Genomic DNA, 23,251 nt, shown 5'->3' with positions numbered 1-23,251 from the left:
ATCCATTATGGTGCTGTTACAATTACGTGTAAGAATAAAATGCGAGTCAGAAGGATGAGAATGGGAAAAAAAATTATAAATCAGTACTATTTCCTCCCGTCCTCTCTCCAGTTAGAGTTCTTTCTCCAAACAGCGATCAGGTATTTGAAATAGACGTATGAAGAAATTCTATTATGTTATTATAGTTTGTTTACTGGAAGAGATTTATAATGCAAATACAATCCCTACGAATGCTTTCCTTCATGTTTTCTTTCCGCAAACAACATTATAAAATATGAAATGTAGCAACATAGAAACGGTATCTAAAGTATTATTTTAATATTACTGCATTTGCTTCAAATTTCAGATAAATTCAAAGGCAAACAAAAGCATTTTAAATTACAGTTTATTCGCAGTTTGCAATTCAGAGAACCTTCAGAAAGAAATAATCTTCCCATGATAGTAGGACGAATAAAATGAATTGTAATCCTAACTGTTACGTTAAGGATAAGGAGCGCATAATTAGACAACTACTCAAGGCCGAAACACTCCTCTACCGGTATGAATAGTCGTTAATCTCGTTAGTAGGATACAGCTTGTCAGCGAGTGACCTGTTTTATATAAACATAAAAATGCTGGTTGACAATGACAGCCTTGTAAGAGAAAGAAAGAAAAGAGGAAGGTCGATATTAAATCCTAATAGTTCACCAAAACTAATAAAGCAGAAGTTTATGGTTGCCTTATATGGTTGGTGTAAATATATATATAAATCATATATTCCAACGTTTCCCACACACGCTGAAGGTGAGGTAGTTTGCCTCAGAAGGAAGTGGTGAAATACACACACACACACACACACACACACACACACACACACACACATATATATATATATATATATATATATATATATATATATATATATATATATATATATCTCTCTCTCTGTGTGTGTGTGTGTGTGTGTGTGTGTGTGTGTGTGTGTGTGTGTGTGTGTGTGTGTGTGTGTGTGTGTGTGTGTGTGTGTGTGTGTGTGTTGTTTTATTTTGAGAGAAAGAGAGAGAGAGACTTATTGTCAGATCATTGAAATACTAGTATATAACACTAACTGCCTTAGAAAGTTGAACTTTATTATTATTTTTTAATTGCTGAATATGGCTTACTTCTATGCTGTAGGGAAGGTCGCGGATGTAGTGTATATGTAGAACTGTTAACACAAGATAAAATTAACTTGTCAGTTCTGAAGGATTTAATTCGGAATCCATTTGTGCTTCAGCTCAAGACTGAAGATCAACTTATTCAGGAATTCTTTTTATGTCTCTGGCAAAAATCTACAGGAGGTGTGCAATTAGCTATTCTTGGTATAATGATTACTAGTCGATAATTTGCTGTGGACATCTGTAAGAGTTGGAGGAGAAGGCTACCATAATGTCATCCTTATGCTATCTGGATGCGGGAAAGATGGAAGCATTATTATTATTAATGTTATTATTCACTTTTGTGTGGCGGCACTTGTAAGACGAGTATGAAGCTGGAGTTTTCGAACAAGTTCAGTATGTCAAATTTTTTCCTTTGGATTGGCTTGGTACAGTATTCTCTCGTTCTACCACAAATTCTCAATCACCATAGTGATTGAGAATTTGGGGTGGAACGAGGGAATGAAGGTTTCATGTCAGCAAGATCAGTTATTTGATCACTAGAAGATGTTCGGATTAGGAGAAGAGAATCAGACAATGAAAAGGAGTAGAAATTACGAAGTCATCCCATTGGACATTATTAGTGTGAAAGGACAAGACTGAGAGTGGCTGGGGAAGGATTTCGTAGAAAAAGAAACTCGAACTAAACTATGGCCCCAGTTACAAAGAGGAGAACTGATATACATTGTTTATTTAAAGGGAAATATCTTTAAGTAGAAGTGTCAAAAGCGCTGCAAGTACAGTGAGGGTTATTTATTTTGGTGGATAGGCAGACAATTTGCATAAGGTCATTGCTTACAACAGATATCTAGGCGTTTCTTCGGATTGATCTGTAAAACTGGAAAAGATAATGCAGTGTGAGTTGTAGAAACTGGAGTCCTTCAGGAAGGCGAACACTGTTTGGGTATTTGATTTTCAGAAAATCACTAGATAGGAGTCACAATGATCATTGCAATTTCCAGAGAGCGATAAAGACAAAAAATGAATACAACAAAATGCGGTAAGGAAATTTTCAGTCAAAGTAGATACGAAGAAGGGGTTTTTAAGTTTCCCATTCTTTGATGGGATGTCAGGTCTGACCAATGCACAAATACCACCCTTTCCATCATAAGTCAAAGTAGTTCGGATAGTTCAGTGATATGTGGAATGATAGTTGAATCACGTGCATCATTAGGCATGTTACGTGCAGTCTCTACTCTGTTGTGTAAACGGCATGTGATTTCTGGCATAGGAGAAGTCTTGAATGTTACACATATTAATTTTTACTTAAAAAACGTTTGCTTTTTTGCTGGTTTTTTACTTACGTTAAATAACCTCCTGAAAATATAATCAGCCATATAGATAGCGAAACATGTCGAGGAAATATCTATTGTTAATAAAAAATGCCTACGAGTTAAAACTTGGTTATTTATAAATCCACTAGAAATCAGTTTGTGAAAAGAGGCCCTCATTACAGGAAAGTAGAATTGACTGGGCTGGGAGAGGCTATATGTTGTGCATCCACGCTATTAAAATAAAATGCGACTAACATTGAGTAATCACCGCTGCCTCAACGTGTAGTAACAATACATTTTAGTGTCCGTGTATATTTATAACTCTGATTTCTTATGTGGATTTTTTTAATAAATTTATCTATCATCATCAACGGGATCGAAAAATTCCCTGCGTGCATCTTACAAATGGAGTGATTTATTTACTGGCTATCGTCCTTCAATAAACACGTTAAAAATTGTGTCGTAACTCTGATATCGGTTAGTAACAAGGTAGCGGTGTTTTCATTTAACAAATATATGCATATGCAGGAAAAGGATAAACGGTAAACAGTCAGTACGGGCATGAAACTGAAATATAGTGACAAGGAAAAGTTTATCCATTCGGTTAACTGTGGGTGTTTGAATAAAAATAAAATAAAACTATGAAGTATCTACAGATAGGTGACCTTGACTGATTCTTCATCTTGATCAAACTGAAGATAAGACTAATGCCAACTCTTCAGATCCACCACTGAGGAATTAAATTAACTGTCGTATGTTGCACGCAAAAGCACACACACACACACACACACACACACACACACACACACACACACACCTACACTACTCATATGATATACTGCAGTAGTCACAAAATATATCACGATCATAGAAAAGCTTTCTTAAAAACAAATTTATGGCAATGCATTCGTGATTAAAAAAAAAAATCAATGTGGGCCCTTAAGGATCATTATTTTAAAATTATAAGTACCCAATATAATAATCTTAACTATTTCACTGTAGTAATTTCTTAATAATCCGTAACAAAATGTGAGGTAAAACGAGTTTAACTTTTGATGTTATCACCGTATAATAAGTCTAGTTATTTTCCTTTCCCCAGGAAAAAAAAACAAAACAAAGTTTCAAATAAACATTAAGTAGCCAATAAAAAAGCCCCTAAGAATTTGAACATTTCTACTTCATATTTTCGAAAATAAAGGAATAAATAACTGAAATGAAAGAGCAACTGCTATTAATGTTTACTTTTGAATGCCGCATAAATGTCCAAAATTTATTTTGCTATTCTTTTTTATCATCTGTTTATTATGTTGTCGAACAATGAATATGTGTGTGTGTGTGTGTGTGTGTGTGTGTGTGTGTGTGTGTGTGTGTGTGTGTGTGTGTGTGTGTGTGTGTGTGTGTGTGTGTGTGTGTGTGTGTGTGAGTTGCACGATAACCACTCGGCTTGGGTTGGTTAGCCAGATCGAGTAGTTAGTGTACCCCTCTCCGGTCATCAGGCTGCGGATTCGAATCTTGCCGTATACACGGATGTTTCCGATTGGCTTCAGGTGGTAGATGATTTTCATCGCCCGGTGTGAACTCACCGTCACGTTTACTGGAGACCTGAAGTAGCTTGGAAATAAGTTCCATGTTTGGTCTCTACAGAGGAGTTTCTAGCCCATCCAAGGTACAAAATGTACTATAGGTTTGTAAATAACGTTTCGTAGGTGGGCAACTAAAAAATATTTTACTTTTACGTATTCTGTTTTTACTACGGTTATTTTAGAAATTTTGCACACTGTACTCCTCTTGATAAGCCCAACATTTATTTAACAAACTACATTTAGATGCCGTCAAAATATTGTCCATTCTGCCTTTTATAACTACTGCAGCCAAACGTTTGGATGAGTCCTTGTATTTCGGTCACTGATTTTTATTATTATTGTTATTGTTGTTGTTGAAAAAGTCAGTATTCACTTCAGAGGTCAATGACAAGAAATGTTCTTTCAACTTAAGAACGGATCGAATTATAAATTTAATTATGAAAATTATTTTTATAATTAAATAGCACTATTTTATGTTAATTAAAATACCAACTTGATTATAAAACTGTAATTATGAATACTTCTATTATTATTAAAGAAAGGGAGAGCGTATGTGCAGAAAGTATAGCACCCTTAAGAGACAATTGTTAGCTACGAGCGAACATGGGTCATTCATAGACTTTTTCAAGCCTCGAAATTAAGTGTACAATGGTAACAAAGTGATGAGAATTTGTGGGCTAGTAAAAAATACTCATGCATAACGTATTGAAGCAGTCATGACTCTTTTGGTAAGAAATTCCTTATAACGCTCACCAAGAGAAATGAATCCTTCCTAACGGATAGTTGGAAGGATTCGTAGATAACAGAACTAATTCAGTTTCTTCTAATTCACTCTCAAATGCTGCTTTTACGAAGAGAGAAAATGTAGAATGTCCATATATTTTCGGTAAAAAACAAATGAGGAAAAAAAATTATAGTGAGAAACTACTAATTGCAATACGTAGGTGAAGAATTCATCTTTCTAATTCTCATAAAACTATGACTTAATGCACAGACTTATGCATGATGCCTTCTTCGTTTCGAAGACGTGCAGGCTCATCATTGCGCGAATGGTAGCCGATGATACTGTCTCTGTTCATGCCAATAAATAACTAAATAAATAATAAAATACTATCTACATTAGTTCCTATCTACCTTTACTTGATCGAGGGGCTCCACTGCAATAAAGTTGCTACTTCTTTCAGGATAGATATGAGTGAAGGAGAAGGTGAACGGTCTTACCTCCGACATTAATCTAGCGTTAAGTAACATGCAACTGGAGTGGTTTCAGGCAAACTAAAATGAGCAAACATTCCAAAAATTATTGTTATGTAATTATTCGTGCCTCCTCATAATGATTTCTTTTTGAGGCATTAGTCAAGGCCATTTCCATAAAAAAAGAAAGTCAAATAACTTATCTACAACCACATAAAATCTGTAGAGGAAGAAATAATAAAAACAAAAAGAGCAATATCCGCTCATGCGAAATCGCTTCTCGCTTCTGCACACATACAAATGGATATTTCCCCTCATTTCATCATAAATAGACAACCCTGTAATCTTGTATAATGTCTTCAGTACAGTTACACTTTTCCAATGGTAAGAAATTTCCTGTAGCGGCTAACCCCTACATAAACAGAGGAAATAACGTAACTGCAGCATGAAAAAGTAAAATCATGCCCAAGTACGATTAACAGTCTTTGACATAAAATACTGGCTCGGAGCCCAACGTTGGAACCCTTCAGTGTTCTTAACCTTTGTATACAAATATCTTTGCAGTTTCAGGAAATTCCATTTGCTATTTTGGCAAGGCATGACTCCTCTCTCTCTCTCTCTCTCTCTCTCTCTCTCTCTCTCTCTCTCTCTCTCTTTCTCAGTGTTAATAATGTCATTTTTTTTATTGAAATATTCTGCCAAGAAATTTGGTTTTAAAATCTTAAAATGCTATTTGATGGCTGCCAAGAAACGTGCACGATAGTAGCATAAAGAAATTTCAGAAATATCAGAAAGGAAAATAATAAGCGAACAACAAAAGCTTCAAAATAATTAGAATTACTTAAGCCTAACTTGGAGCAGAACAACTTACATTTTTTTTCTTACTTACCCACAAGAAAAAATCCTATCCTAGGACTGCTGTAATTTTTAATTTTATAACTTCACACTGAAGCAGTGCTGTATATTATGATCCCACATGTAGGACCAGAAGAGGCCTAGACGACAACAACAATATCCTGTACTATCCAACTCCAGACCTGGGATTTCGAGAAGTCATTCTCTGGTAAGTCCTTTAGAGAATACACGCATAGAGGGGTATCTTGAAACCAGCCCGAGAGAGAGAGAAAGAGAGAGAGAGTCCAAAGCTTAGTAACTCCATATAACTCTGTTAACACCATACACCTTTAAAAGATACGGTTACAGAGGTAAATTTTGGTACGATGTGGTGTTCCAAGCCTTGGATTTCAGCATAGGAGACAGTTTTCTCATGACAGAGGGTAGGGAGTGGTCGCCCAGCACCAACAACTTGTACATCAATAACGACTAACTCATCTCTCTCTCTCTCTTTACTACCAGGTCACGCTTCCCCCAAACGACGTTAGTCCTATATTGGGGTTTTTACTGCTGTTATCCAACCTCTGTTCTTCAACCTATTCTCTCTAACCCTCACTATTTGTGTCTACTGACCCGTACTCCATGTGTGCAATAACAACATTGAATAACATAAGCCAAAGTTCCTATACTCTGACAGCCTGCTCTGCAGTTCTTGTCATCACTTCTTCCCCGAGTTATACGAGCTATAGTCGGCAGAGCATTGATTCTCGTCCTAATTAAATCTATATATTCAAAACTAGGCAGGAAGTGAGTCCCATCCTTGATCCATTGATACTGAGAGAGAATGTGTTTAGATTCTTGTAATACAGCTCCATCTATACACGAAGTCCTAGAGGCTGCAAGGCAAATACTTCTAAAGTAGAGATAGAAAATTTCTGTAAGTTGGATAGACGTAATCTAGGCACTAACCATCGCAACGAGAGAATGCCAAGACTTCCATAGTTTCTTACAGTGGCATGGAAAAATGCAAGTGGCACATCGTGAGGAAGACGTAACCACGAACGGACTGCTGAGCGAACTGCTACATCCATCCGGGACAGTACTGAGAGAGAGAAACTTTACCTAGAACTAAACCTATGATAGAGTCCAGGAAGAAGGAAATACTTCAGAATGAAGAGCCGCTGTTGAGGTTTAAGTGGAGCTTTATGGAGAGAAGAAAGAAAAGATCCTACAGTGGATGGCCTGTCGGAGAGAAGAGAACGCCAAAGTATCTCCACTCCTCCAGAACAAATATAGAGTGCAAGAGCATGATGTGCAGGGAAAAAACTCAAAGTTCTCAACCTTCAATTTCTTGTCTCTACCTTAGGTGGGATAGGGGCAAGAGAAAGCGCAAACGTATGGTAGATTAGTGTTACTACCATAGGTCGTCTAAAGTAATCCAGAAACTCTACTCTAGAGACCAAATATAGACTCTAGAGCAGGATTTCCAGATTTCTTTAACAGAACTTCACACATTTTCTGAACACAGCAATTAAAAGAACTTCAAGGCTGTGCCATTAACAAATTTCTGTACTGATTGTAGTTCGTTTGTGATACTATGTTATAAATGGCATAGTGACAGATGTTCTTCAGCGAAAAACAAAACAAAACAAAAAAAGAGACTGTGCAGCAGTGTTGAATTGATGAAGAATATCGAGAAGACTCAAATTTAGCCAATTTCTCTCTCGAGATTATCATCCAGATGAATTATAGCTTACTTTTCAAGCGGATCCGACTTCTGTCGTTGAGCGTTCTTCTAATAAATGTTTTTGGTAGAAAGATGTGACAGGAGAAAGTCTATTCCGTATAATTATATTTCCTCACTAGTGGATAAGCATAATAATAGACCACCAAGCTTAGAACGTCTTTCTTCAGACGGTCTAGGGTTATATAGGCAAACTCTATTTCCACAGGGAAATAGAGTCAAATAACAATAATGATTATTGTTGTTAGCTTGTACTCATACTTCGGGATAACGTAATACTACACTGTGCCAGTTTTGAGAAACAGACTTGTGTCTCTCAACTCGACAATGCACCCTGTCATTAAAGGTACAAACTACTGAGACATAGCTTGAGAAAAACGATGTGGATATACTGGATAACTCTAAAAGTGTATCCACTTTTAGAGTTATCCAGTGTTATTTAGAGCTGACGATCGCAACTCTAAATAACACCTCTGTGACGAAATGGAACTTCGGGTATGAGTCAGCCCATTGAATTCAACAACGTCATACGGACTTGTGGTCATGCGAAACGAAGAATGGTCCAAAATGCTTGACCGGTATTATAATAAAATGATGAAGAAGAGTAGAAAAAAGAGTAATGTGATTAAAGGCGAAAAGGTCCACAGTATTGATGAGTAGATTTCTCTGACATATAAGCTGTCCCCATTACTTATTTCGACAGTGTATAAAGCAAGTGATTATTAATGCGTACAATGGCTCTTTCATGTAAATATTCCTCAGAATATTCCACTGTAGCAATATAACAGTGGTTATATAAATTGATTTTCGACCTAAGTTGAATTAGTTAATTGCTGGAGAGAAAATCAATAATTCAACATCATATTTCTCTTTGAGGACATCTCCGCCTCTTTGCTGTAGCGTCAGGATTCGCCCATGGTACGCAAAGCCGAAACAGATATCCTATCTTCATATCATCAATTTCCATAATTCTTGTCATTTTTATAACAAGAACCACGAATGTTATTGAGCATACAGTTAAAACTTCTTAGCTGGAAAATAAAAGTGACAAATCAGCATTAATATATATGACTTTTGTATGTATACATCTACGTTTTCAGCTCAGGAAGTAGACCATTTACGAACTATTTCATTTCCTTGAACACACACACACACACACACACACGTGTTTCTCTTAATTAATCTTAATTAAACAATCTAGAGTTAAGGATATACCAACAAAAACGGTTTGAATAGTAGTTTAACAAGGCGTAATCTAGGTTCAACCTCCAAGGCAAATTACGATGCAGTTATCCTCCTTCTGCTTTTATTTCAATGTGTATAAAGAACTTCAGCGTCTGTTCTATGTCAGGAATAATATGTTGGGAATCTTTTGAGAATAAGAACTTCAAAATGCAAACTAAAATTTGGTTAACTTCCTAACTAAATTGCATAACAGATTGAAATAGGAAGAAAAGATCTCTGCACTAGGTACCTAATTAAGGTACCCAAATATGGTCGAAAGCCAAGGTCTGCGAGTGACTTACAGCCTTTAGTCAAGTACCTGACATTTAAAATTGGCAATGTCAAAATTTCCTTCAGCACGTGAAATTCGCAGCCACTTCTTCTCTTAAAAAACAAGGGAGGGAGGATACCAGCATTTTTTCTTGGTCTTTATTAATGCTGGTGATGTTAGCAATTTAGGTTAGTGAAGGAATAATTGTTTTTAAGAGTGTTTCTCGAGTGGTAATGGACACGAGTCCTATCCACCAATGTTGGACAGAGACCCGAAGTTTTTTTTTTTTTCCCTCTTAAGAGTCTAGAGAGTCGAGACTCAAAAATCTAAAGTTCTACTGCGGTCTTGACGTAGATGAACTAAATAGTAGATATTGGAACTGAATATTTCGTAGATTATAAACATGATTTTCTCAGAATTAGTACTTGTGCCATCGAACATGAAACTGCTGGCTGAAAAAATGTAAATTAAATTAGAATCCTCCAAAATTCTATTATAGTATCATTGGCGTATAAGATAGCATTTATCGCATGCCTCTAATAAGTTGTCAATAAAGGCTACCATAAAATCCGCTAGAGCGCTCAAAAAAAAAAAAAATAATAATAATAATAAAATAAAAAATAAATTAAAAAAAAAAACGTATTTGTGAGCACATCCAAAACAGAGGGCAGGAAATTTCATAGTGTCAAAGAACAAATAATTATTTGACTGAAGACAAAAGGTGTTTTACTTTGTGTGTGTGTGTGTGTGTGTGTGTGTGTGTGGCTGTCTAGCTACACATACCGGCCACTGAATTCGAAACCTTTATGCAGATATACGTAAATATCACTTACGCATCGTAACGCAAATACTTGGTCACGTGCCTCACCACGTGTCTAGGCAACTATTTAAGAATGCTGCTGGGCAGTAATCGTCAATAGTGTTGATCACAATGGGTAGAACAAAGGATCTTTTGGAATTCGATAAAGGGTTTATTGTGAGTGCCCATCTGGGTGGAGCCACGATTGTGTAAACAGCAGAGCTGACTGGTTTATAAAAAGGTGAGGTATTCCGGGTATTTATTCAGTGGAAAAATAACCCACATTTCTTGTCTAAGAAACGTAACTGTGGACCAAAGACAGTCTGTCAAGAACGAGATCGCCTTCGTCTGAGAAGGCTTGTACGGACAAACCGAACTTCCTGTTGCAGCAACTAACTGAAGACTGTTCACGACCCATATCTCACCGAACTATGAGCAGAGGATTGAAAAGTATTGGTACCGACAGTCTCATGCCTATACGTAAAATAAAAGTTTCTAATTCGGTGGCCAGTATGTGTACCATGTTTAGTCTCGATCTAAATCTTAGCCCGCCGTGCAATAAGTTTACAACGCAGTGGAATTCGCTTAAAAATATTAACTGCATCAAATTTCATCCAACCAGACGAATTATTATTATCATTTCGAATCATTTTGCTAAATTTTTCCAATAAAACTGATCTGAGTGATATTAGAATTCAATCTAGTGTCGTGAGTACATTCTGAATCCTAAATTTTCTAAAATTTTTCAATTATTATCGCAAAAGGTATATAACACGTATATAAATCGAAAACATGTTTTCGATACGTTTTACCCTTCTGACCCTGCAAAAGGTTTGACTGAAACAAAAACTGAAATGGCTCGGCAAATTGTTGTAAAGATTCCAAATGCTAAATTTTAATAAATTCCATCTAGACAGAGTCCCGGAATAACTTATGTGCAGATGGCTGGACAAACTGAATTCAATAGATGCTTAAGCATTTTGAGAAACGTATCTAAAATGCAAAATGTAATAACGTAACGTGAGCTACAAGGAACAAAGACGAAAGCACTGGGAATTACCAGAAGGTCCAAAGGTAAATCAAATGGAGCAAAAGAAAGAAAGAAAGAAAGAAAGAAAACAAAAGCGGATCGTGTTCCCAAACAGTAGCAATCTCTTTCTAAGAGATGAAAAGATCATTAATTGTTAGGCCAAGATGGATCACAAAGAAATTGTTGTAAAACTAAAGAGAAGTTACCAAAAAGTAGATAATAATGGAGCAATACGGGAAAAAAAAAAAAAAAAACTAACAACGCACTGCTGCTGCCACTACTAGTACTACAGTATTACTTGATATCAAGAAAAGCGAGATCCATTGAGATACTGAACACTATTTCGTTGTCAAAACTTCTCATATTTCTCATACTTAAGCAACAAAATTACTATATATATAAAGATATACGAGGGTGGTCTGAAAAAACGAACAATGAAAAAACTAATTTATAATTTCAAAATTATTTTTATTTTTCAACATAATCTCCCTTAAGACTAATACATTTATTCCAGCGATGCTCCAGCGCTATTATCCCGTCCCTGTAGTGGTTCTCAGAAAGATCTGCAAAATACCCCTCTACAGCTGCAATCACCTCTTGATTCGAAGAAAAACGCTGACCAGCGAAGAAGAGTTTTAGTTTTGGGACGAGATAGAAGTCAGAGGGAGCCAAATCTGGAGAATAGGGTGGATGTTCCTACAATTCATAGTGCAGATCCCTTAATTTTCCCAATGCCAAAACACCTTTGTGGGCAGGTGCATTGTCCTGATGAAAGAGGATTTTTTTCTTCTGCAAACCGGGTCTTTTCTCACGAATTTTGTCGTCTAGTCTGGTTAAAAGATCGGAATAATGTTCCCCGGTTGTTGTTTTACCCTTTCCAAGATAATTAACAAACAAAAAAATGCCTTTAGCATCCCAAAACACCAATCCATGACCTTTCCTGCTGATGGAACTAACTTTGTTTTCTTTGGCACTAAACAATTGGCTTCTCTCCATTTTTCCTTCCGGAAATTCGTTCTCCTCCTGTAAAACAGAAGAACCCGGATAGAAGAATATCAGCAAACAGACACAGTACGCTGGTCTCAGCCTCTTACTCACATTCTTTTTCACTCAAAATTTTTCAGTAATCCCACAAATTTGATTTTCCTGGTACCCAGTAAGACTCATAAATACTTTACCACCCCCTCCCCCACCGAAAAAAAAAAACATGTCGAGATCGTATCCTTTTTTTGAGAAAAATGTTTTTCGCCTTTTGTTTTCTTGGGATGTTTCCCAGCTCTTATTAAAAGCTTGAACCGTATTACAAACAATTTATGTGGATGAGACGTTGCTCAGCATTTCACAATACTGCAGTAACACTGAAAGAGTGTTTATGATTAATCAATGAATTTGTCACTCACGTATTTAGTGTCGGAATGACTCAAGTATGCTGACATTAGCCAAGAGAAAGTGTGCAAAGGATTTCTTTTCCCTACCCCATCCTCTCCAATGTGGATTCTTATAAATTGCATTTTTGGCAATTAAACCATATTTCTTTATCATTTTTATTTCATTATATATTTTATTTATCCCCCCCCCCCCCCCCCAACAAACGTGTCTTTTCCGCTTTCGAAACCAAATGAAAAAAAAAAAAAAAAAAAAAAAAAAAAAAAAAAATCGGGAATGGCATATTACCACTCACCAGCAAACACACGAAAGTTCTTCACTCAATCCCAAACAACTCAAAACTTGTAAAGAACTCGTTTTCCTTTATGTAGGAGGAAAACCGAAGAAATGCTGATCCGAACGAGGGACGTCTATTATGCGAAGCCTCGTATTAGCTGTTGACAACCTTAACTCAAGACTGCTTATCAATTACAATACTAGAGCAGATGTTTTTGATAGCAAAACTAAAATTCCATCAAAACCAAAAATACCTAAAACATTTTTGAAATCGATAAACAGCTGTGCTGGAGATATCTGAAAGAAGTAGCGGTTGTTGTATTTATATCTAAGAATGTTCGGTCCCGTAGCTAGATAACGTGCGGGAGTCTTATTCCTCGCAAAACGTCTGTCGCAACGGGAGTCAAGGTCGGGAACAGTTTAGATAGCTTACAGCTGGTAACGGGCCAGCTGTTGACACTGCAACGCCGCCAAGCGAGAGAATTGCGAAATACACCAAAAAGTGTTTTTTTTAAAAAAAAAACTCTGGCGCGTCACGAAGGTCGAATGATAAGAATAAGTTACAGGTAAGTTAGGGTATATATCTTTCAGTAGCTGTGGCAATTTTTTTTTTAGATGCAAATAAAGCGTTCGAACACGATATAGGTTATTTAATGTAAGTGCCCTCGATTCCGTATTGGGACGACAAAATGCTCCGTACTTAAAATCAGCAGGAAACGTCATGACTGCCAGCGTGACGTATCAGACTGTTTTTCCATCGGATGTTTACAGCAAATAAGCTATTAAAACACAGATAAAATAGTAAAAAAAGGTCATTTTATGCTATGAAATATTTATATCGTTTTTTTTTAAATTCTTTTTATACATAAAATGATGAGAATATATGAATGAATACACTACTAGGAAAACGGTTGAGTTTTTTCTTTTTTTTTTTTTTTCATTTAATATCGCTAAAAATAGTCAAATTCCACGTTCTGTAGTTACTGTTGCCAAAATCGATTTTACATTTATTGCTCTACAAGTTTCTTGGAGGATTAATGGGGATAAGGAGCTTTTTTTTTTTTTTCAATGGTTATATTTCGTGAAAAATTCCTATTCATACTGCATTCAAAAACATATGTTCAGATGCAACGGAACATCATGAAAAAGTCCATCAATGTTATTTAATATTTTTTTTATTCTTTTGTTTAGACTGTGTAAAAGTCTAGAAACACATTCTAAGGGATAAAACTGTAAACGTGATTTGTTCTTCCATGAAAGAACACATCTGTATAGCTAACGGAAATAATTTATTACACTATTACTGACGCAGTTAAATGTCACATTTCCAATATGTATGTGAATGAATCATAGAGGGCGCTAAGTTATGAACTGGTATTTTACTGGGGTGAGTAATGTACATCCACTAGCTCTTTTTTTCCTTTTTTTTTTCGACATGCCTATTCAAACTAAAGAAATATTTGTGAAATTTATGAAACAAATACTTTTCTCTTGTCGCGCTAATTTTCCAATATTCTTGGAAAACTTAAAATATTCTCCAATCAAGTTCTCATACGCGCTAGATCAGTTTCTTTCTCAAGTCGGCAAACCGACCCGACCAAGAAAATTAATACAAACAATTCTAAAGTACGGTATACTGACTAGATACTGTATACTGTAGAAAGTTTATAACCTCTAGAAATATGTTTTTAACAATGTTATTTTTCTTTTGAGGAAAAAAAAAAACAGTATAAACCTTGTTCTGTTAACTACGTCAGCAATATATAGGTTTTACTTATTACTATTTAATTTTATCGTGCTTAAAACGGCATTCTAATTTTTAATTCCATTCATGTAGAGCTTTTACTCGAAATAATACTATAAGCTTGAATAAGTTTATAAGTATCTTACTAAGTTTATATTTAGTAAGCCAACAGTCATATGACGTTGAATACACCGGTTCTCGTCTGATCACCGAAGTTAAGCAGCGTCGAGCTCGGTTAGTACTTGGGAGGGTGAAAACCTGGGAATACCGAGTACCGTTGGCATAAGATATAAGAGCCTGTGTAGCTCAGTGGATGTGGCGTTTACACACTACGATGCTTGGCCGCACGAAGGAAGACATGGTTTCGAGTCTAGTCGAAGACTAGAGGAAATTTTTCTAAGCCTTTTTTCGACCGGTTCCCGAGTTAGTCGATCTCTGGCACGGGCAAGCGGGTTTTTCCTCCCGGAAACTCGGGTTTTTCGTCCCGTAAACTCAAGAAAATCGACCGTAGAACCCACATTATTTTCAGACATTAAATATATTGTGTTAGGGTTAGGGACCACGAGATGGCGGCACATTTGAGCCGTTTCTCTTCACTGTGTACCGCTTAATTAGTGATAGCCTTGGGCCATCTATCTCTGATTAGTACCAGTGGAGATTGAACTGCCCACTCAGTCTCCAAAAGTTAGATAGGGCTAAATGGCCTCGCCTACTCCAGTATACGGGAATAAAAAGGCGTTAGCTGATTTTTTTTTTTTTATTAAGTTTATTGTAATATTCATTTGTTTTTAGAGCATGAAGATCATTTATTGAGGGAGAGATAGTTTGTCACTACTTCCAGATTCGCATTTAAAATATTATATATGGAATATGAAGAGAAGATCGATACAGAGTCACATGGAAAGAATGAACACAACCGTGATCTTCATAACAACCTCTCTTGTAATTTATATGCGATATTCTAAAGCGAGAATTAATTAACAACATAATTCTATGAAATAGGTTTGGCTGCATAAATCTTATCTCCCTCGGAATGATGTGGGAGCACTTGTATTTATAACTATTTTTGACTGCAAATCGTTATAATTGATTGCTCAGATAAATGTTTGCAAAATGAGTTCATATCCGATATGATAATGTTAAAGTGATATCAACGACCTCGTATTAAGAAGTGCGACATATCAATCATACAAAAAAATCTGTTGATAATGGTAGATAATTTTTTTTCTAGGATTTAACAGCACAATTTTATATTCTTAAAAAATTGTATATGTATCCAATAGATTCTTTCGTAAGAATGTTTGTAGTGTAGCTCAATGTCGGAAAATATTCTTGTTTTTTTAATGCATATGTTAAATTTCCTTAACTTAGCAATGGTTTGGTGAACAGAGTACAAGGGAAAGAAAAAATAATAATAACTTTCCAACAACAAGAAATGGGCACAATTCCGATTTCCAGCTCTTGCAAATGGTTGCAATTTATCAAACTCAAACAATAAAAATATATTTTTATGTCAACCAGTATTCGTTTACACACAAAGAGCGTGCGCCAGTGATTTTGCACACAAAATACACTTCGACAAAGAAATAAAATAAATAGCGTGCAAAATGACTGGAGAAATGACAAATTGACTATTAGTTTCCATTCTATATAAAGCTACTGACTTCTGTCATGTGATTTATCAGCTTCGGAAAAAAAAAAAAGGAAGAAAAAAAAAGCATGCCCGCCAGTAAACCAAGTTTCCTTCCCACATATTTCTAATGCTCAACTACAAATCTGAATATTAATTATAACAATTAAAAGTACGCATTTAATTATTTACGCATTTTATTGCTGATTAAAATATACTGTGTCCTTATACAGTATGTATTTATTTATCAACGGTTGCTAGTTCTAATTCAAACAGTTTTTATATCACAAGTGTGTATTCAGGCTTTATTTCTGATGGGGATGCTCAAGCAAAAGCGTATCGCGGTTTTTATAATAATAATAATAATAATAATAATAATAATAATAGTAATAATAATAATAATTTTTATGTGGCTTCCACCCACGAAAGATTTATATTTGTAAATCTATAGCATATTCGAACTATAGGACTGAGCTAAAGATTTTTCCTATTTTTATTGATTATATTTCTTTTTGTATTTGTATTGATTTTTACCTAATCTAGAAACCCTGCTATAGAGACTAAACATAAATCTTTTGAAGCCACTTCAGGCTTTCAATAATCAGGAGAGTGGTCTCACACCGGTTGATTAAATTCATCTCCCACCTAAAGAGAATCCGAAACATCTAATGTCCGCGACGATATTTGATTCGGGATCCACAACCTATTGGTTTGAGAGTGGATACATTATTTGGCCAATCAGGCTGGCTTGAATAATAATAATCATGTATGGTCTGATAAAAATGAAACACCAAAAAATTAATTAAAATTAAAATAATAAAAATTATAATAATAATGATTATTATTTTACTGAAGCTGAGTATAGCTTCCTATTTCAGTGAGAAGATCCTAAGCTTTGTTTTAACTCAAATTTTATTCCAACTTTGAATTTCAATGAATCAGGGTTGGAAATCATAATAATATCTCAAAAGTCGCATTGAAACACTGTTCATTAGGGGAAAATTACAGACATATCGGCCATAAGAATACACGCAATCTACAGACAAAACATACTAGTGGTGGTGGTGGCCAGTAGATGGCGTTATGTGTAGATAATGATGGTAATGACGTTCTGTGTAGTTGGCGGATGAAGTGATGAAGATGAACAGTTGTAGAGCAGAGTTCCCTCCCTCGATGAGTCCTTGAACTCTTTGGAGGTGTCAGCTAATAATATAATAATAATAAAAGTAATTCAATTAATTATTGCGTGATACCAGATAATCCTGCTAGTTTGTTAGAATAATAATGATAAGTATTTTAATTATTCAAAGTAAGATATTATAGTAAAAATCAATAAAGAAAGAAATTTCAGTGGGGTTAGAAAATACATCTTTTCAGCTGTTTATGATCCTAAGCAACTTGTTGACGCGTAACCTATTTTATTAGTTTCATGTACAAGTGAAGCAGCGATTGCGCATGTCTTCTCACGTGACCGAGCTTAACGTGGCCATCGTTTATTCAGTGTCACGCATTACTCTGAAGTAAGGCAGCAGGAATACATATTACAGATGGACTACGTGATCACGAGCTTTTGCGGTATGGATACGAAATTGATAACTATCTGAAAATAAACACATTTGTTATTTGTAATCTGACAAAAATACGTATTTGTAGTTCAGCATCGATGTAATCCAAAAGATTTTTAACGCTGATTTAGTAGCTGCACATGTTTGGGAGATTAGCGAATATTGGGAAAATATTACTATCGCAACGGAGGCTACTACCAATACTGATAATGCGATAAGTTGATGGGGGAAACGCACGCAATGAAGGTTGACTCTTGTGTAATAAAATGAACATTTCACGACTTACAGAATGCTAAACATGGCGATGTTTTTGATTCGGTGACTTCAGCGAAAATAACACAATTAATTTTGTATGTACAAGCTTTTAGATGATATCTTATATTTGGATGTTTTAAGAGATTATATTTGTTATTTCATTAAATAAGTTAACTGCATCGAAGTGAAAAGGAGCATGTTTACAATTTAGTCAAACTGTACAAACAAGACTGAATCTAGAGTCATCGAAATAGCTGCTAGATAACTTATTACAGATTTCATTGCTCTTCTATTTAGATTTTCTATCCGTTTCTATGTTTGATAGGTGCACAATCCTAAACTATCAGAACAAGGTTTACTTAATCGATTTTCTATGTTTAACGAATCTTTTGGTGCGTCTTCACATGTTAGGAAAATAACTTTGGCAGTTCTCTCGATAGACAACCAGTCAGACGGCTTCCAGGTGTGCGTAGTATAATAAGCATCAAAGTTATTCACCAGCTGATCTTAAAACCCCCTTAATGCGTTTACTATTAGGTTCAGTATAGTGAACTACTGGCGGCTCGCATGTTGTGCAATTTTTTTTGTTATTTCCAGGCGCTCCATAACACTCTCGAAAGACATATTTCACACTCCGCATTAGAAATAAGACAGAAGGAAAGAATGAATAAGAGAAAAGAAAACAAAAAAACTCTGAAAGATCTGTTCCGCTGTCCAAACATACCGCATATACTTCAATAAAAATAAAGTGAGAGGATGACGTCACAACTGAAGATGAAAAGGATGTACTAGAGGAATCACAAATGTCACTTAGGATTCTGAAAGTTTCTAGAGCTTACAAAAATCAAAATGAATTCAGCATTTTCTAATATACAGAAATTTTCTAAATTTTTATTAATTTTAATTTTATACAAAAATGTCTGTGTACTATTTTCATGATGCTAGACCGACAAACTGTTATGGGAAATTCTTGAGGATCTCTTTTCTAGGCCTTTTTTTTTTTTTCTGCTGGTTACTGAGTTAGTTAGTCCGTCTTTTCTGGAAAGGATGGACTAAAATCAGGTTTTTAACTCAGTAACTCACAAAAATTGATCGCAAAACTCGCCGTATGTCAGAAAATAATACGAATTACGAGTATAAACACGAGGTGGTAACAGTCTTTCATGCTTTCGCTCCCTGTTTAAGTGTACAAATCATCGTAAGCTCTGAACTCAGCAACAATGATAACTAAGGACGGAGACCGATTGTTTGCCGGTTTTCATAAGTTAGAACTAAAAGAGGCCTGCCTACTTCCTTTAGGAAATAAAAGGTATTATGTGGTATTTTATTTTATTTTCATGGTGTGTGTGTCCATAAATTCTTACTTGAGTTTTAAGAGGCTATATCTTTAGAACAGAGGTTTCAGAAAGGAAAATAATTAACCCATAGCCCACCTACGGTACTAATACAATGTACCGTTATAGACTATTAGATATTTTTCGTGGGTAAGATTCACGTTTAAAAAAAAAAAAAAAAAAAAAAAAAGATGTAATAAGGTCGAGCAGACAGTTATTCTAAAAGGTGACACAGTCAAAAATACTTCAATTAATTATAGAGCCGAATGGATGAAACATTCCTCAGCGTTGGTCCCAGGAACTATCAATTTCAATATAGCATTAAACTAATCACGGAAGTGGAAAGTACTCGTTGATGACAACACAAACTTCATTATTTATAATAATGGACTGGGAGACAGCAGACACCCAAATGAGTAATCGCATGCACCGTACATGGCTACATCAAGAAATGCAATCATTTAAAAAATATCTAGGACGCAGACCCTATTTACGATAATGCATTATATGTTATTATGATTTCAACATAAAGGAAAAGCATTATCTTGCATCGTTCCAGATTGGGTAATATCCCTGACTTTTCGACAGTTGATTAGCCTTTTCTTGCTGATGAATTCCTAGATATTTTTACTGCAGCAGAACATCTAGGAATTAGTCTTCTGTTGGATCTGTTGCAAAGTCGAGAATATATGTGTGTGTGTGTGTGTGTGTGTGTGTGTGTGTGTGTGTGTGTGTGTGTGTGTGTGTGTGTGTGTGTGTGTGTGTGTGTGTGTGTGTGTGTGTGTGTGCGTGCGTGCGTGCGTGTGTGTATACGGGCATTATGAATAACGAGTAAAGCGGTCGCGCAGCCTGATAAATACTAAGGCAACTCGTGAATGCCGGAGATATATTATTTCCGGAAGCTAACTCGCCTTCCGTATGCACTAAATGTTCACTATCATATTTATTTGTTGAGATATATAATGCATAACATATCTGATATGTACATCGAACCATCGAAATTTCAACTAGATTTTTTATCCGAGCTAGAAAAGACATTTTCAATATTGCTGTGAATCATTGGAATGCTTTGTGTTTATCAGTTAACGTCATCAGCTTTGGTATGAGCTTTGCGAAGTAAGAAATAGTACCAGTTGGCTACGAAGACATTCCTTTAAGTTGTTTACTGCATAGGTTGTTGCCCGCAATGAAATATTATCTTCGCTGACTTAAAAGGTCGGGTTAAGTTTGCCAAGGACTAAGTCGTGTTTGATCTTTCTATGCTAACGAATTTGAAGTTATTTGGCACTATTTCTTGTCAACAAGAAGAATGAATGGGTGCTCAAATTGCTCAGGAAAATATGTAATTAGATAAAGTGACTCAACACAATCGTTTTTGCTGACGTATAATCGTTTGTATGATTAGAAAATGGGGCGATCATGTAGTTCTTTCATGAAATGGCATATCGTCTCACCTTGACGATACGCCATTTTTTTTTCTTTCCTTTCTCCTCCACAAGAGCATGAAAAATTTTTACTTAACGCTAAACAGCTAACCTTTTCCAAATATTAAATTTTAGTATAATGTATATAATGCATTCTGACTTGAATATTTTAAAAAAAGTAACCAATTTTATAATTTCAAAGTTTAACTAATACATTTTATTGTCCACAAAGTTGTTGAAAATTGAATGTTAGAAAACTAATAAATCATGTGGGGAAAAAAAACGGATTGTCAAATCCAAAACTGGACAATCTCCAGGTATTTTAAACTAACTAGCGTGTTAGCAAACATGCTGTTTAAAAATAAAAAATAAATAAAATATCCTTCAGAAAGTTCCCAAAAATAAAATTCCCAAAAATCGGGTGGTAGATGAACAATAGTTCATCTACCACCCGAACCTATCAGATGTTAACTTTTTTTTTTGGCAATATGAAGTAATCCTCATTAACAATGAGGATTTTTAAAATACTCCTCTTCTACACACACACACACACACACACACACACACACACACACACACACACACACACACATTTTTCCAATGCAGGCAAAGCCATCTCCAATCAACTTTGAATGCTAACTTTTGCAACCTCCTATATGGCAACGCTGAGAATCGTCGACATTGGGATGATTCCATTTTGGGGAAGTAGAAGGTGCATCGGTAAGTACGGAGAGTGATTTGAACAAGTATTCAGCATCGATACGAAAAACACTGCAGCATAAAAATTTAAGACTTTTTGTTGCTTTGCGCAAAATCTATTGATTTTTGAATTCCAGCATGATTAACTCAAATCTAATTATTATTATTAAACTTCCATGGAGTCAAAAGCCTCATCGTGGAAGGTCCCACTTTTACACACACACACACACACACACACACACACAGTTTATCATACCGAGCCTTAAATATGTTCACCGTCTCCGCGCTCACCACACTCTCGGGCAATGTATTCCAATCACTCACCCTTCTCCGTGCAAAAAACCTGCTCTCCCCCACCCTGCTCACACAATCTCCTTATACAGCTTCCGGGGATGATCTCTTGTTCTCCTGCTATCCTCACCCATTCTGTGCAAAACCTCCCCGACATTAATCTGGTAATAACCTCTTAACATCTTATATGTCTTGATCATATCTCCTCTCCTTCTCCTAGCCACCAATTTCTGAAAATTGCACTTTATCAATCTGTCTTCATACTCAACATTCCAGAGACCAGAAACCACCTAAGTCAATCGTCTTTGGACCTTTTCCAATACATCTTCATCTTTTTGAAATGTATTCAAGTTCTCTTGTAAAGCCACAGCTTCCGCTCTACTCCTGATAGCTCTCCCGAACTGCATCATCGGCAAACAACTGCATATCACCATTCAGACCTCTCCCAATATCATTTACATACAAATTAATGTATAATTTTTGTACCACTCGGTGTTTTTAAAGAAGTAAAATAAAAATCCGATACCTATGGTAAAATTTTAATAATAACTAAAAATACTGCATAAAACTTATTACTAAACTGGAAAGTTATTTTTGTTTATTTAATTTCTTTTTGCTAATATTTTTCGTTTGTAAGCGCCAGTAGCCATTTCACCTTTCACTAAAATCGCAGTATGCGATAGAGCATAGTGCATCCAAGTGACTCAGGAGGAAATCCAAAATCTGAATGAAATCGAATAAAATAATAAATAAATCCTCTAATGCTTTTTTTATTCCCCGAAGGCAGTATGCGAAGCTCTTTTAGTCCTAGCTAATGTTTGGAAATGTTGGGAAGCCAGCTCCATTCTTGAGCCGTCACCGAAAGCTGAGCCCATGGCTGTCGATGGGCGAAAGAAAGAGAATATAGCAGAACAACTGCCGATATCTTCAGCTCCTAAACTAAACTTCTGGTACTGTTATCTGAAATAGCGTAAGTTCTACAATCGCTTTTTCTGAGATGCAGGAACAAAAATCCAAATTATCAGAAGAAAAAAGCATGCTTGCATGAGCTAAAAATTGACTAATTCGGGAATCGTATGAAAAAAGGGCCTAGAAAAAGTTTCTCTAGGCGGCAACTGGAGACGAACCTTCAATGGTCTTTTGTTGTGGGTGTGCAACATTACGTGTAGGAACCATTACCACAGGCACTGAATCAAGGGGATGCACATTTAAACATATGGTAACTCATGAATTTATAGCATTTGAACAGCTCGATCAATAGTAACCAGATTAGCATCATCAGAAAACAAATATGTCAATCTCATTCCAAAAGGCTAAATCTTAATCCTCGTGGTGGGGGAGAGTTGAGTAGATGATTTGAGAATACACACTACAGTACACATTGCATACGACCTAAGACTGAACATCTGCAGTGATCGCCAATACATGATACCCGCGACCTCCTCTGGCCCGTGGGATAGTAGTCACACGCTGTACTATGAAAAGCATTTAACTCCTAAACACGTTCACGAACATATTT

The 23,251-nt window shown here is 35.8% G+C and overlaps 1 protein-coding gene and 1 pseudogene across 1 annotated transcript in view; one reads left to right on the top strand and one right to left on the bottom strand.

Moving 5' to 3' along the window:
- The window catches only part of LOC150103461 (phagosome assembly factor 1), a 408,178-nt gene that overhangs the window by 294,021 nt on the left and 90,906 nt on the right, over positions 1-23,251 (bottom strand). The window lies entirely within an intron of this gene.
- LOC150103462 (5S ribosomal RNA) lies at positions 14,699-14,817 on the top strand (annotated as a pseudogene).

The sequence above is a fragment of the Typopeltis vanoorti genome, chromosome 9 (assembly GCF_054136105.1).
Source record: "Typopeltis vanoorti isolate ZY-2024b chromosome 9, IOZ_Tvanoo_1.0, whole genome shotgun sequence".
Lineage (NCBI taxonomy): Eukaryota > Metazoa > Arthropoda > Arachnida > Uropygi > Thelyphonidae > Typopeltis > Typopeltis vanoorti.
This window is presented reverse-complemented; position numbering and strand designations above follow the sequence as displayed.